The sequence below is a fragment of the Lepisosteus oculatus genome, chromosome 6 (assembly GCF_040954835.1).
Source record: "Lepisosteus oculatus isolate fLepOcu1 chromosome 6, fLepOcu1.hap2, whole genome shotgun sequence".
In the NCBI taxonomy this organism is placed as follows: domain Eukaryota; kingdom Metazoa; phylum Chordata; class Actinopteri; order Semionotiformes; family Lepisosteidae; genus Lepisosteus; species Lepisosteus oculatus.
Genome location: NC_090701.1, coordinates 26,926,593 through 26,941,698, shown reverse-complemented (window position 1 = coordinate 26,941,698; position 15,106 = coordinate 26,926,593). Strand labels below are relative to the sequence as shown.

At 39.2% G+C, this 15,106-nt stretch overlaps 1 long non-coding RNA gene across 1 annotated transcript; it reads left to right on the top strand.

The window, feature by feature from the left end:
• The first annotated feature begins 8,712 nt into the window (after positions 1 to 8,712).
• On the top strand, positions 8,713 to 13,601 carry LOC138239370 (uncharacterized). The gene is made up of 5 exons (XR_011189827.1): positions 8,713 to 8,789; positions 9,177 to 9,260; positions 9,737 to 9,835; positions 10,162 to 10,209; positions 13,527 to 13,601. It is a non-coding gene; the product is annotated as an uncharacterized lncRNA (long non-coding RNA).
• Positions 13,602 to 15,106: the final 1,505 nt, after the last annotated feature.

Below are 15,106 nucleotides of genomic sequence, written 5' to 3'. Positions count from 1 at the left end.
TCTTAAATGTGCAGTTTAATCTTTCTGTAATAGGCATCTACAGCAGTTTATTTATGCTACTTACAGTATAAAGTCCTCAGTCAAAAATTACCCAGAACATTCAGCAGTCTGTGCTGACATTCTTACATGAAATCATTAGAACAAAGTGTATTGTTTTATATGGATATATTCCTATTTTTAGGATTGTGATAAAGATAGGACTCTGATATTGGTTGTGTCTTTGTTCTACAGAGCACAAGCAGCTGCGATTGGTCAGTGCTGAGTATGACTGTGCTGGCAGACTGGAGGTGCTCTACAATGGCACCTGGGGCAGTGTGTGTTCCAATGGAATGGACTCCTTCACTGTTGACTTGATCTGTAAGCAGCTGCAGTGTGGAGACAGTGGTGCATTGCAGGATGGACAACAGTATGAATCGGGCTCTGGTCCCAAGTGGTTAGACAATGTGAAGTGTCTTGGGCAAGAGTCTGTCCTGTGGCAGTGCTCTTCTTCACCATGGGGGCAGAATGAGTGCCAGGATTCTGAAGTCGCAGAGATACAGTGCTTAGGTGAGAATTGATCGTGTATTAATGTTAGGGCTTTTAATTATTTGCATTTAATTTGAATACATTAAAGACTCATTGAACGTTTCTGGAACAATTACTGATTATAGCCCTTTAATAAATATATTTATGACAGGGCTTAAAATTGTCTAGATTGAATGTAAATACTGTATATTGAAGGTGTTTTGTCCATATAGTATCTAGCACTTTCAATATTTTGGTCAATTTCAATAGTATCAGCACATTATGTTTTATTTATCAGGGTTTATAAAAAAGTCTACAGCAACAAATGGCCCTGAAGTCAATGTTTGCACAGGTGAGTACAATTTCATTTGATTACAAACATAGAAATGTAAATTCTGCTGATGGGAATTGATCCTCTCCTCTAATAACTGCTTAACTTCCTGATTGCACAAAGACTGCCTAACTTGTTCAGAGATGAATGGTGTAAATGTGAACAGGTTGGAGGAATCTGACTACACTCTATATATCAGTAGCTTTTAGATGAGACACAAACACAAGCATGTGATTCCAAATTAGTTGGATAACATAACAAATCAGGATAATGCAATATCCTGTAACAGAAACAATTAAATATTATTAATATATTAATTATTATTAAAAAGCACAAGTGTGTATTTATCACTTGTACTGGGCAAAGCATGTAAAGCTGACAGATGCTCTCTGAAGTGGCTCTCAGAAATTATGTCTATAAGGAATGATGCCTTTGTTTAAATTGATGGTTTGCAGCTTAAAGAGGTTCAGTTAGGATCTCCATCAGTGGAGCAGGACATTTTGTTCACTGGGGTTAGTTTTTGTGTAATATCAGTCCATTGATTCTTGTAATATAACTATGTTTACAGTATCAGAATTTCATCATTTTGCTAAATGAATTTAATAAAGAAAATAAATTGGAAAAGATCAAATCCAAGTCTCAAATTGTAACTCTTACACACAAATACACTATCTTGCCTGCTCAGCACACCCACAAATATCTTGCCTGGGTTTCTTACAGTTTCACCAGTGCAGGTCCTAGGCTTATTGTTTAATTTAGAATTAAGCATTATTAAAGATTTCTAATAGTCTAATTATTGTTTGCCTTCTTAAAGCAGCCTGGTGCCTCCCTCTAAATGCAGAGCAATGTGACTAAAGAGGCTCCCTCTGAAAGGAGACATCGTCAGGCAATAGTGTAATGATATATAGCACAGATGAGCTCCAATCAGTCTATAAGCTGTTTATTCCTAAGCCTACAGGTCAGAAGTCACTATTCATCATCCAAATGAAGGTCCACTAGTGAGTGATAAGCAAGTAAGATACCAGAACCAAACCTAATAACATTTCAGCCAACTAGTGATGTTGTTGTTATGATGCAGCTGAGTGCTGTGGACAACAGTGACAAAGTAACAGGCTGAAACCCAGTTGATGAAGCTGTGATGCTGCTGTGAACTGCAGGCAGATGCAGAGGATTATTGGCTGGATCCCGTGTGTTTGTACTCGAGGGTTTTTCACAGGTTTTCAGCATCTATTAGAGACAATAGCTTACTGAGAGCAGCCAAAAATGCAGTGAGGAAGGCACTGGCTGACAGGGAGCACTGGTAATAGGCAGCTGTGGTCTGGCAGGGTTAGCAGTGATGACCCACAAAAGAGTTGTGATCCCGCATTGGGATTTCATGGTCTCACGGGGCAACTGAGGGCTGGGAGCAGCCACCAACTTGGGATTGACAGGCATTCCCTTAAAGCAAGAACTCATTGTGGTTGGTAAACCTACTGGCTCCTCATCTCTCTAACAAATCAAGTTCCCCTTTTGTCTAACTTGTGGCTAAGCCCCAAAAAACAAATCATGCACAGACTTTTAAAAGAGCAAAGTCTGTCAGTGCCACACATTCCACATGCACTCACACTGCCACGCATTCCACACGCTCTCACAAATGCTGTCACATTCCTACGCACATTCACTTAAACAGACGCTCACGCTGCAGCTGATCTTCCTGCCACCTTTCACTCCTGTTACTACTTTAACCCTCTTTTTTCCCATACCATCACTCACTATTTCAATTTCTCTCTCCCTAGTGTGCATACCCTCCTTCAAAAGCTTGTTCTATTCCTTACTTCCTGACTCACGCTAGATTCTGACCATGTTTCTTGCTTTGCATTTTCAGATTGGTTGCCTTGCTGTATTGTCTCCACTCAGTCTTGGCTATCGCCTGCCCTTTTGGATTTTGGATATTAGGACTTGTGTTTCTCTTTTGGTAACCTTTTCTATTTGGACTTCCTACTGCTGTTTGGGGAATTAACCTTCTTGAGCCCTGCACAGGGTCCTTATTTTCAGCATTCATAATTGGCAACAGTCAGAGATTGACTTTGGCAGAGCTGCCTGAGGCCAAAGCAAGCTGCTAAGAAATTATTATATCTACCCATGAAAACAGAGGCTTAATCAGTGTTCCCAATAATCCACTAACTGAAAAGAAACTACTTTCCCCAAAACCACGTAACATAAACCCCCCACATCCCCTGGGAAGGGGAGGGTTAATAATAATAAGATGAAGAATTTTATTTATAAAGCGCCTTTCCAAACTCAAGGTCGCTGTATATCATCAATTAAGTAAAAGACCAAAAACGTACAATAAAAAGAAAAAAATAAAAAATAAACAAGAACAAACATTTTTACAGATGTTAGCAATCAAATGTACCTTGGTAAAACCTTGGTAAAAAGAAAGTTTTACATTTGGATTAAAGGAGAGTTTAAAAAGTTGTCTCAGTGAGGTTATTCCATAACACTGAAGCACTAATCACTAAGTCTGTGATTTAGTCCTGGGAACAGTGAGTAGTGAGTAGGACAGTGACCTGCCCCAACATAACGGAGCCTTTGGTACGAAGTGTAAACATGGGGAGGTCAGAGATGTATGATGGAGCCAGATGGTTTAAAGACTTAAAAGTCAGTAGTATATTCAATATAAGTCAATCTTATATTGAATATGTGATTTTATAGGCAACCAATGTAGAGACTTACATTGGTAGGAGTGTAGGAGTGATATGCCGTCAGAGTTGGAGAAATCAAGCCTTGATGTTATAAATGCATTAATCAGGCACTCAGCATTGGACATTTATAGAAATTGCTTAATGCAGGCAAGGTTTCTAAGGTGAAACAAAGATGTCTTAATCAAATTTTTCACATGTGGCTTAAAAGACTAGAGGATCAAGTGTTGCTCCCAGGTTCATGAATATAGCTGACACGTGAATGGGATGCCATCAACCATTACTGTGAAACCCTTACGTGTATCTAGCTACTAACTATTAGCTAATGATTAGCTAATTACAACTGTTAATTTCCAGAATACATCACCCTCTTTCCTCCCTAGTCCACATAGTCCTTGATACACAGAGGAGCACAATGCTGACATCCCAGATGTGGGTCCCTAGGCTCTTCAACTGCAGATTATGTGACAGTGTATATTGAAACAGGTAGAGAGGGTGTGTCAGAGTGGATGGAGTGGTCCGAACATCTAGAATACTTAATACTGGACAGCTTTGGCCCAGCACACAAGACTGAAGCTGAGGTCATGGATGGGGCAACAGATTCTGCAAGCTATCAGGTTTACCGGGTGACCATACTCGCATCTGATTCACATGGAGGCAATGAATGTGACCATCAGCTGTTACTGCCCAATATGATAGTGGTCTTGTCGCCTCTACCAATGCAACTGGTACCCACTTTGGGCCCCCAGTGTGACTACAGATATGCATACTAATAATAATAATAATAATAATAATAATAATAATAATAATAATATTATTATTATTATTATTATTATTATTATTATTATTATTATTATTAATTGCTTACACTTATATAGCGCTTTTCTGGACACTCCACTCCAAGCGCTTTACAGGTAATGGGGACTCCCCACCACCACCACCAATGTGCAGCATCCACCTCTGAACCACCATCATGTGGTTCAAATTTGTGAACTACACTCTTTTGGCCCCTCTTAGGTTGCTTGGGTGTAGTCAATCCTTACTGTTCGTAGTCTGCAATTCACAAGCTGGTTAGCCAGGCTCTGCCCTATAGTTGAGTTGGGAGTGGTATTCTGAGAGATCAAGAATGTGGCGTTGTCTGACAATTGTTTCTGGTACACCGTGTGGTACAAAAACCAACATACAGTAGTATCTCAGTCAGGGCCTTTGAAGAGGTGGATGATGTAACGATTTCTAGTCACTTTGCGTAGCCATCTTTTTATGGCATTTTGTACCCCCCTTTACCACCACCACTTAAGTGTCCAGACCAGGCCATCACACATAGCTTTTTGCCAGAGATTTCATGTGCCCCATTCCTGGATGTGCCTCCTCTAGCAACCTAAGAATGCCGTCTTTTGTCAACTCAGGATACTTGTTGTGAGAAGAGAGTTCCCTCTGCCTCCAGAAAAATGGTGTGAGCCAGCAATCATTATTTGCAGTCAGCCATACATACAGAGCCCAATGGCGCACATATGACAAGATTGTGTCATGTCAGTAATTGTCTTGCCTGCAGTGGTGCATCCACTTCCAACAAAAGAATCTTCAATTGTTGTGTTTTGGATGACTCATTTTTCAAGGGAAGACAACTCAAAGTATTAGCATTAGCCAGATATCTGCCAGGTTTATAGCATAGCTCGTAGTCAAATGCTCCAAATATCATACTCCATCACAGCATCCATGGAGACAATATTTAGGGCATTAGCTCCGTCTGACTGAAGAGGCCTAACAGCAGCTTGTGGTCTGTATAAACTACAAAATGTCACCCCAGCAGGTAATGGTTAACATTTTTAACGGCGAAGATGATCGCTAGTGCTTCTTTATCAACCTGTGCATAATTATTCTCAGTTGCTATCATTGTGCAAGGTGCAAAACTCATAGGAACTTCATTTCATTAGATTCCCCATGACTCAGAACTTTCCCCACTCCACAGGGAGATACATCACAAACCAGCACCAGAGACTTCCTGCTATCATAACATGCCAACACTCCATCTCTCTGAAGCAGTTGGTTTGCTTGAGAGTATGCTGCATTGTGTTTTGCTGTCCATGTCCAGCTGTCTAACAACAGGTGGTGGAGAGTCTCCAGCACAACAGCCTTTTTTCTTAAGAAGTAATTGAAAAGTTCAGCATACCCAGGAGAGCTTGCAGTTCAGTCTTGTCACAAGGAGTAGGTGCCTCTTTTATTGGTGTACTTTTTTCATCAGTAGAGTGAAGACCTTGAGCATCTACCAGAAAACCACAAGAAATCCAGTTCTGTAGCTAGAAAAATGCACTTTTCTTCTTGCAGGTGTAGCCCCAGTTCAACAAGTCTCTTGAGTACCTCTTGCGGGCATTTGTTGTGCTGCTGCTCTGTCATTCCACAAATGATGTAATCAAGGTAGGGCTTCACAACCAGGATTCCTGATAGCAAGGTGTTCACTAAATGTCAGATGGTATGCCTGTCTCAGGTCCAGTATGGTGAACACTGTACCTCCTGCCAATGGAGCAAAATGTTCTGAGACAATAGGAAAAGGGTAAACATCTGGCTTGCGTTGACCGTGCTTCGATAGTCCCCAAAAAGCCTTAAAGTCCCATCTTGCTTTGCCACTGGGATAATAGGCTTTGCCCATTTAGAGAAGTGGACTGGAATGAAACTCCCCTGCTGCACTAAGCTAATGCCTCATCTACCTTGTGGTGTATTGCAAAAGGTATTGGAACTGTTTTCAGGAATCTGGGGGTGACTGAAGAGCCCACCTCAATGGTCTCTGGTGGGCTATGATAAGGTCCCCATTCTTTGAAAATATCTGTATGATTTCATTTACTCCTGTAACTTTGGTGCCCAGTTGTTTAAACCAATAACCCCCCAGCACACTGGTCTCTTTGTCTTAAGCAATGAGCAGCGGTAATTTGTGCTGTTTATCCTGATCTTCTACAGCAAACCCTGATCTCTCTCAATGTGGTTAGTGGTGCTTGAGACCACTGTTTGAGCATCGGTCTGATTTCAGGTGGTGCATTGGGCCACAAATAGCGATACATTTAATCATTTTTGAGTGAGATCCCAAATCCACTTCCATTTTATGCTTCTTGTTTTTTTCAGGCTTCTGTGTAATAAAGCATTCTACTTTGTTCTCTTTGATGTATGCTGTTAATTCCATATACAAGACTATCATTGTGGACACTCCCTGTCTGTCCTGTGAGCTCCTCATCCTCTGTTTGAGTCACTGATAGCTGTTTTACTGAGCTCTGTCTCATCCAGCAAAGTTGTGCAATTTGACCTCTCTTGTTGCAGTTGTAGCATATAGTTATAGAAATGTCTCAATCATTTGGATTGTGTGAACTTGAAATGGTTTATCTTCATGTTCTCTGCTGTTATACGGGGCCCTGTTTTGTCTGTTTTGGTAGGTCTGGTCTGATGCACCTCCACTGGCCTTAGAGTGCTTGTTTCAGGTTCTGGCCTCAACTGGCAAGAATTTATGGTGGCTCTTTCTTAAGCCAATGTTTTTCCTCGACCATTTTAAAAGTTAGTGTTGGCTCTGCCACGGACTCCATGCACTAACTTGCCGTGCAAAATGTCCTCCAGCTGGTCTCTGAACTCACAATGCACCAACAAGTTCCTCAGCTCCACTATGTAGCTTGCTGTGGATTGGTCTGGCTGCTGTTTACAATGATGAAAATGAAATTGCTGCACTTTAGCAATAACTCTTCCAAAAGGGTTAATCAATGCTTATGCTGTCTGCACGACTGGTTTAATGCGCAACTCTCTAACTAGATTTCTTTCCCTGCTTGGGCATGATATGTAGAACTTCTGCCTACGTTTACCTTCCACCTGTCAAGTACTCTCATAATTTACCATCGTCATTTCTGATTGTAACTAAATTTAAAACCCCATCACCTACACCAGGAACATACATTCCTCGCATTTTACACCTTTCATCCTCGTTCACACTCGGATTAGCTCCCACCCTAACAGCATTCGCTCTTCTTGCTAGTACAACAAGAGCTGCCTATCCAACCGCAGTTCACCTCCTCCAAACTGGATTGTAGTTATTTTATTGTTCCACTTCAAACAAGCACCTCCTCAATTTCTAACTCTCCATGGCAAACAACTAATCATGAAATCTTCTCTTCTCCTGGGAAACAACTGCAACCACCTCCTCTTCTTTTCTCCCTGTATCTCCCTTACTTTGCACTCCAAATCAGAGAACCTATAGCCCCTACCTAGTTCCTATGTTTCCTCTTTCCCCTTCCCCAGTCCTTTTTGTTGTCCTCATAGGAGCCCTCCCAGTCACAGAAGCTCACTCTGCCCCTAGAGTATCAGTCTGTACCAAACCCGGACTCCTTGTTCACAACATCTCAAGGCCCACTGCCCTTGGCATTAAGCGCTCACCCTATGGTCCATGTGGGTGCTAATGCCCCAGTATAGTGATGGGGACACTATACTGTAAAAAGGTGCTGTCCTTTGGATGAGACATAAAACTGAGGTTCTGAACCTCTGTGGCCATTAAAAATCCCAGGGCATTTCTTGAAAAGAGGTCCTGGTGTCCTGGACAAATTTTCCATTGGTCCATTGGCCCTTACTAATCATGAACTCCTAATAATCCCCATATATGAACTGGCTTCATTACTCTGTTCTCCTCCCTGATCCTCCTGATAGCTGATGTTTGGTGAGCGTTCTGGCGCACTATGGCTGCTGTCACATAATCAAGGTGGTGGTGGAGGGGAGTCCCCATTACTTGTAAAGCACTTTGAGTGGAGTGTCCAGAAAAGCGCTATATAAGTGTAAGCAATTATTATTAATTATAATTTGCTGCTCTTGATGATATGGCAACATGTCCCCTACTCTCTGAAACTCCTCCACTTGTGTTCAGGTTGTGTGGTTTTGGCCTTCAACTCCCCCCTTCAACTTTCAGAATATCTCTTTAGCTGATTTTATTTTCATTTTGGGGTCCTACATGATAACCATCCTAATTCATTCTATTGCAGCAAATGAACCAACACAGGACATTCACATACATGGTCATCAAGCCCATGTCTATTAGCCATATGAGTACTTTACTCCTATTACCCTCCATGCCATTCTGCCTTCCATAAAGATGCAAGATATATTATTCTAATAAAGAATCATTTGATTTTCAGGGAAAGACACAAGAAAATGGATTCTGGGTTTGACTTTTACCTGTTTGTTTCTGGGAGTGTCTTTGTGTGCAGTGTCAACTGCTTTCTTCATTGAAAGAGATAAATACAGAAAACTCAAAGGTAGGCTGATATTTCTCACTACTGTGAGCTATTCCCTTTCACTCATTATCAAAGTTAAATTTTAAACCAGAGATACCTGTCCTTTTAAAGATCTATATAGAACATGTCTATTGAAAACTCTATATATACAGTAGATGTTTTATATAGACATACCTAATTCTTAATATTTTATTGTAAAACCTTCAATAAACAAAATGAAGGCCCTTAAAAACAGCATAACAGAAACAAATGCTAAACAAAATCTTAAACACATTTTTTATGTCAACACCTCTCCTGGGAAATGTTTACATTGTATTAGTACAAAACAATAAGTTTTACCTCAGTTCTTTAAGCAACTAGCAGCATTAGTAAGAGAAGTACTGAAGTTCGGAATGATCTGTTCCATAGGATTGTCTGAAGAGTATGAAGCTGTTTATGAAGAACTTGATCATAGAGTGCATCTAGATCAATATCAGGAGTCACATCTGTCAGGTTTGCAATCTATTACGCTCCTCGCAATTGTTCATTTTAAACATTTTCATATTGTTAGCTGTCTGCATGTACTGTATGACATTGAAATTGATGTATTGTAATTATTTTGCCATCAAAACATTCTTATGTTTATAGAGATGTATTGAATTTTTTAAATGTTATTGAAACATTTGTGTAATAAGATATTTTGAAGTGTCTTTAAAGAATACAGTATATAGTTTTCCATGAATCCATAAGTTCTAAGAGCAGCACTGAGTACTATGTGTCTTTTTCTTAGTTAAGGAAAGCAATTAAAATAATTTTATGAAAAGATTTTAATTGCTTCCAGGAAAAAACAACATGTCACTCAATATTTTTAAAAAATAAAATAAACTTGTTGTTCTTTGAAATACATAAGGTTATTCACTTTCACCATTAAACTAAGAGTTGCTGCATTCAATGTGATATTTTACAATTCATTAATTTCCATTTCGTAGAAATACAGTATGATGAGCCAGTATCTCACTGTGAAATAATGGACATTGTCTCTGAGAAATCTGAATCAGGACCAGACACAGATGGATTATTAGACACAGGTAAAATAGTTCTTCTTTGTTTCTTTAAAAAATTCAATTAGGTTAGTTATTATAGTTTTAGATTAGTTAGGAAATCTGTACCAGCTCTATATTGATATTCAACTTGTGTGCCACAGAAAGCAGAGGAAATCTCTGTTTACTCTGACTGTGAAACACAAAAAGGCTATGTAAGACAGACATTTGTATTCATTGTCTGAATGGTTCAAATAATTGATTGTACATTTTTAACCTTAATTATTTATCAAACATATTATTTATCATTTGCTAAATATGTTATTGCTCTCCATTCAAAGGCAACAAATACAACGTGTAATGTTGTTTTTTAGATGATCATCAAGAAGACACATATGATGATGTAGCTTCTATACAGCTTGGTAAGAATTCTTTTATTTATTTTTTTACCCAGTTTAGTGATGACCTGTTGTTAATCAATTCATCTCACCACTTCAACCCTTGCAACACCACCAGGGGAATGAAAACTGTGCAGGCTCTTCTTTATTACTCCCCTGACAAGCTGGTTGGTATTTGACTCACAATAGTATTCAATGAGGACAGAGGTGTATCTCTGTGACAGCAGGGCAACTTCCCAGGTGCTTTGCATGTCCTAAAGATCACTACTGGGCTGTACATATTGGCTCATTTTAGTCTGTCCTACTCTGGCAATACTAAGCTAATTGTGGGCCACTGTTGGAGTATCCTTTTTTTTACATATACATGCAGATGTATTAGATATTTATGAATGTCACCTTCTTTCTTTTTTATTATTAAATGACAAGATAATACTAAGACACACAAATATACATACAAATAAAGGAAAAAAGACATCCACTGACAGAAACAAAAAATGTTTGAGCATCCTTGTCGAAGCCTACTAATTGCAGTGCAGACTCTTACTAGAGATGTATGGACTATTGTTCTGAGTAATACATCTTATATCTGAGACACTCAGGGGTCAATAAACTATAGTTTATTTTTATAATGTATTATAATTTTGTTTTGATTTATATGTTATGAAACACTAAGTGATAAAAACTGCTCTGGATGTTTGGTGAAATTCTTCTCGAGAAAAAATCACCTAGGGAATGTATTATTTCTGATTCCTTTAAAAAGGAACTACTGTATTCCTTTTTAATCTGCAAACATTCTTACAGTTATTGCAGTACATACTGTAGTCTGCATCTAACGTTTCCAAAAGTATATTATTATTATTATTATTATTATTATTATTATTAATAATAATAATAATAATAATTATTATTATTATTATTATTATTATTATTATTATTATTATTGTTTACACTTATATAGCGCTTTTCTGGACACTCCACTCAAAGTGCTTTTTACAGGTAATGGGGACTCCCCTCCACCACCAGCAATGTGCAGCATCCACCTGGATGATATTAAGGAAGTGTTTGATAAAAAATCAAAGAGGTGGTAAAAATATTTAAAGGACACTTCCTCGGGTCACTTTTGTTACCAATCTAAAAATGAAAATAATCACTCAGTGAATGTTTTGGTACAGTATGTGGTTTTTTGTCAGTGCACATTTTGAAATGTTGAAAAGGTGTGGAATCCCTTAGTATTGCACGTTGTCCTAGCTATATGGTGGAATGTATTCTTTTTGTACATGTCACAACCATTGATTGTAAAGATGAACCAGACAATTGGGATGTGAATATGGGGAATGTTGCAGCAAATAATTTGCACAGGATGTCAAAGCTATTCAACATTAAGGCCACTGGTAGAGTTAGTGATCAAGTTCAGTGTCAGCATGTGGAGGCTGCATAAAAACAAGCTAAGGTTTATTCCATGCTGAAAAGAAAAGAACAAAAACACAAAAGTTTTCATTGTGGAGCCTTCTTTGGGTGTTGGAGGAAATAGATCAAGCATGAGAGAACAAAAGCTGGGATTGGAGAGGAGGCAGGAGCAGGAGAGAATCAGTATCAACTCTCAAGTGATGTGATATCAAGAGAGGTGAAGAGAGGTATGATATCGAAATCTGTAAATGAATAGAAGGAAAAGAGTCTGCCATTGAGAGAAAGGGGAAGGTGTGATCCTAGTTTCACAATAATTTTGCTTTTGCATGTCTTTTTGTAGTAGGAGTTCCTAAACCTTTCTGTGAGAACGCAGACATAGAGATCAGTATGATCATGGCAGTTAAAGGTGAAATGAGAAACTATAGGTTTTGAGAGGTCCTTTGATCCTCACAGAACTGACATGTTCCCTGAAATGGTCTCCCAGTCTCCTTCCTGTCTCACCAATTTAAAAGCTGGGCATTTTCCACAAGAGAAGCAGTAAATAAGGCTGCTGGAAATTACATCTGAGTGATCCAGAATTGTCCAGAGGGGCCTGGGATGTGTGTGGTATTGGTTAATATTTACAGGTGATGGAGCAAGTTGTGTGGCATGGGAAAGTGCCTGGTATGGATGATTACTGAAGGCAGTCAAGGGAGCTGTGAACAAGAAGGTTCCACAGATTAGGTGGTCGGCGATGTAAAATGATGGGGCGGTTAGAAAAAAGGGTAACAATGGAGGGATTACCCTGTAAGATGGAAAAGTTGTCGTTAATGTTCCTGGGGATAGAAAGTGTGTTAGGGTGGTAGGGATGCATTAATGGAACTGCAGTTGTAAGTCAGGGAATCTCTAATTGGGTTGATGATCCTAGGGCTATGTTTGGCTTGTGAGAGGGCCCTATCAATAGCATGGGTGGGGTATCCTCTGTTAATGATGATTAGGAGATAGGAGGAGTCAGTGATCATCCTATTGACAATACTGGAAAATTATTCTCCAAACCCTTCATAGCCTGTTTCAGAATAGAGTAAGTAATGTTATCAGGAATTGAAACAGGGCAGGTGCTGACAGAATCATCCAATTAAGTCTTGGAAAAATGTGGACCATGGTGGCATGGCAAAATCCTTATACTGTACATCAGCATTGGCTACACAGCCAATTTGCACAGAACTACTGTATGTTGTTGATAAAGCCACGTTTGGTGGAGGATAAATTATGGAGTGAGGTACAATTAATGCTCAGTTCAGATCAGAATGTCTCCCCTGAGCTGTGTGGAAAACCTCAGGAAACCAGTCCCCACCTATTGTTCATGTGGCCTGGCAGAGATGGGTCAATTTACAACACAAGAATACACACCATTTACAATTACACAGTTACAAAAGCAATCCTTCAGATTAACAATGTTGGCTTGGCTTTCATGACCAGAGAAAAATTAAACATTTCTGGGGATGAGTTGGGTCATCGTGTTCAACAGTACCATACTATTGCAGAGTTGTTACTATCTTAACAACATTACTAAACAGATCTCTCAAAATCTGTGTGACACACTGGTGGTGCCTCACTGACTTCAGGCATGTGTAAGAGCTCAAGAGCATGCTCTTACACATGCTCAGGCATGGTTACATGGCTACATCCATTTTTAAGTATCAGTGAGCTCTGTTTTTTTTCTCATGCTATCTATTATGTCACAATCATTCCTTTGCCATTTAGTCTGTGGCTTTAGAGGTACACTACCAGTGTATTCTTTTCTCCGCTTACTGCATTGATAAACTGAACCAGGCAAAACATTTTGTCATTACTTTCATGGAGTTACAAAATGAGCTCATTTATACTGTTTTTTCACAATACATAAACCAATGTAATTGCTTTATTGTGTATTGTGCTGGAACCTGATCTTCCAGAAGCTGGATATGATGATGTTGGTTGTGACTCCAGAGAGAAAGATTCAGATTATGATGATGTTGAAGAACATGACCATGTCAGTGAAGAAGGGGACAGTGGTGAGTGAACCTTGTTTTTGAACATAACAGTACGATTTGGCCTGATTAACTATATAATTAGTGGTAGAGGATTACAAAAGGTGAATACTATTCTTTTTACTTATTACTTATTTCTGTACCATTTTCTTCACTATTCCAATAACTCTGAAGAAAAGGAAGATTTACTGGGAGAGTACTGATGCACCACTGTAATTGAATTAATTATCTTTATTTTGTCAAATCTAGCAGCAGAAATAAAGGCAGAGACAAATCAAGGTGTCATATTTAGGCCCGATTTTCAGGCATACTGTGTATCATTTTTAGTTGGTTCAAATAAATAGTGTGTAGCTGCTTTTGGAAGCAAATCAGACAGTCCACCTGAAGAAGGCTCCACGGCCGAAACGTAGTGTTCTCTTTCTTCTGTTTTTCAGCATGGAATAAACCTATTACTTGTTCCTTTGCAGCCTACGCATACTGACACAGCTACTCACCTGAACTAGTCCATCTGTATGCCTACATCTAGTGAGATTATGTCTCTTTTCTTTCATAAAGTCTAGACAAATCTGTTCCTGTGCTTTAGTCTCTATACCCTAGATGTCACAAGCCATCCCACAAATAGTCAATGGGGCTCAAATCTGGAAAGTAGCAACAATAGAGTAACTGTAAAATTTTCATTTCATAAGAAAACCATTGTAAAATGAGGATGTTTGATGTCCTGCTGGAATATTGTCATATCTGAATGAGCCCACAGAAGAGGCAGCAGTGATAGCCGAGTACTTGTTCAAGGTAGTTTAATGTAGTAAGGTTACAATCAATTACTGCAAGTTGAGTTTTCTAGCAACTGAAAACTCCTGCCCAGACAATCACACTTGGAACTCTTCATCAATCTAGGCAGGATGTCATTACTCATGGTCTTCTAAATGATGTCCTGTCAGTGATAGATAGCTTTTGGCTGTACAGTAACATTGTGCCCGGTTAGAAACTGCCAACTGCGAATATACCAGACAGTCAGTAACAGACTCTGATACACTGTTGGCACAAAAACAGTATTCTCTTTATAAGCCATACTAGTACTTAGCAAATTATGTTTATCAGTATGAAGTTCTGATATTTCAATTTATTCTATTCAAATAAAAAAAAAATCTCAAATGCTTCTCTAAGCAGCTCCATCATTGGCTCATCGGCTTGTTGGTGTGTGGCAGCTCTGGCTCTTCAACAGCAACCTCACGTTCCTACTGAGGAGAGCAGCAGTTTTAATAGAGGCTATCAGGGCACTAACTACCGACAGCTGTGTCCTCCTCTGTTGATCACAAGCTGTTGGCAAGTCCCAGCAGAATTTAACAAAGGGTAGTATTTTCGCAACACAGTATTTTAGCAGTAAACGTTATGCTGTTCGTTATTTCTCTATTAATGTCATTGTTAGAATCCAAACCAGGAACCAGAAAACTTGATAGAGGGATTTCAATAGAGCCAGCTTTATTGAATTTGCAAAAAGGGAGGTT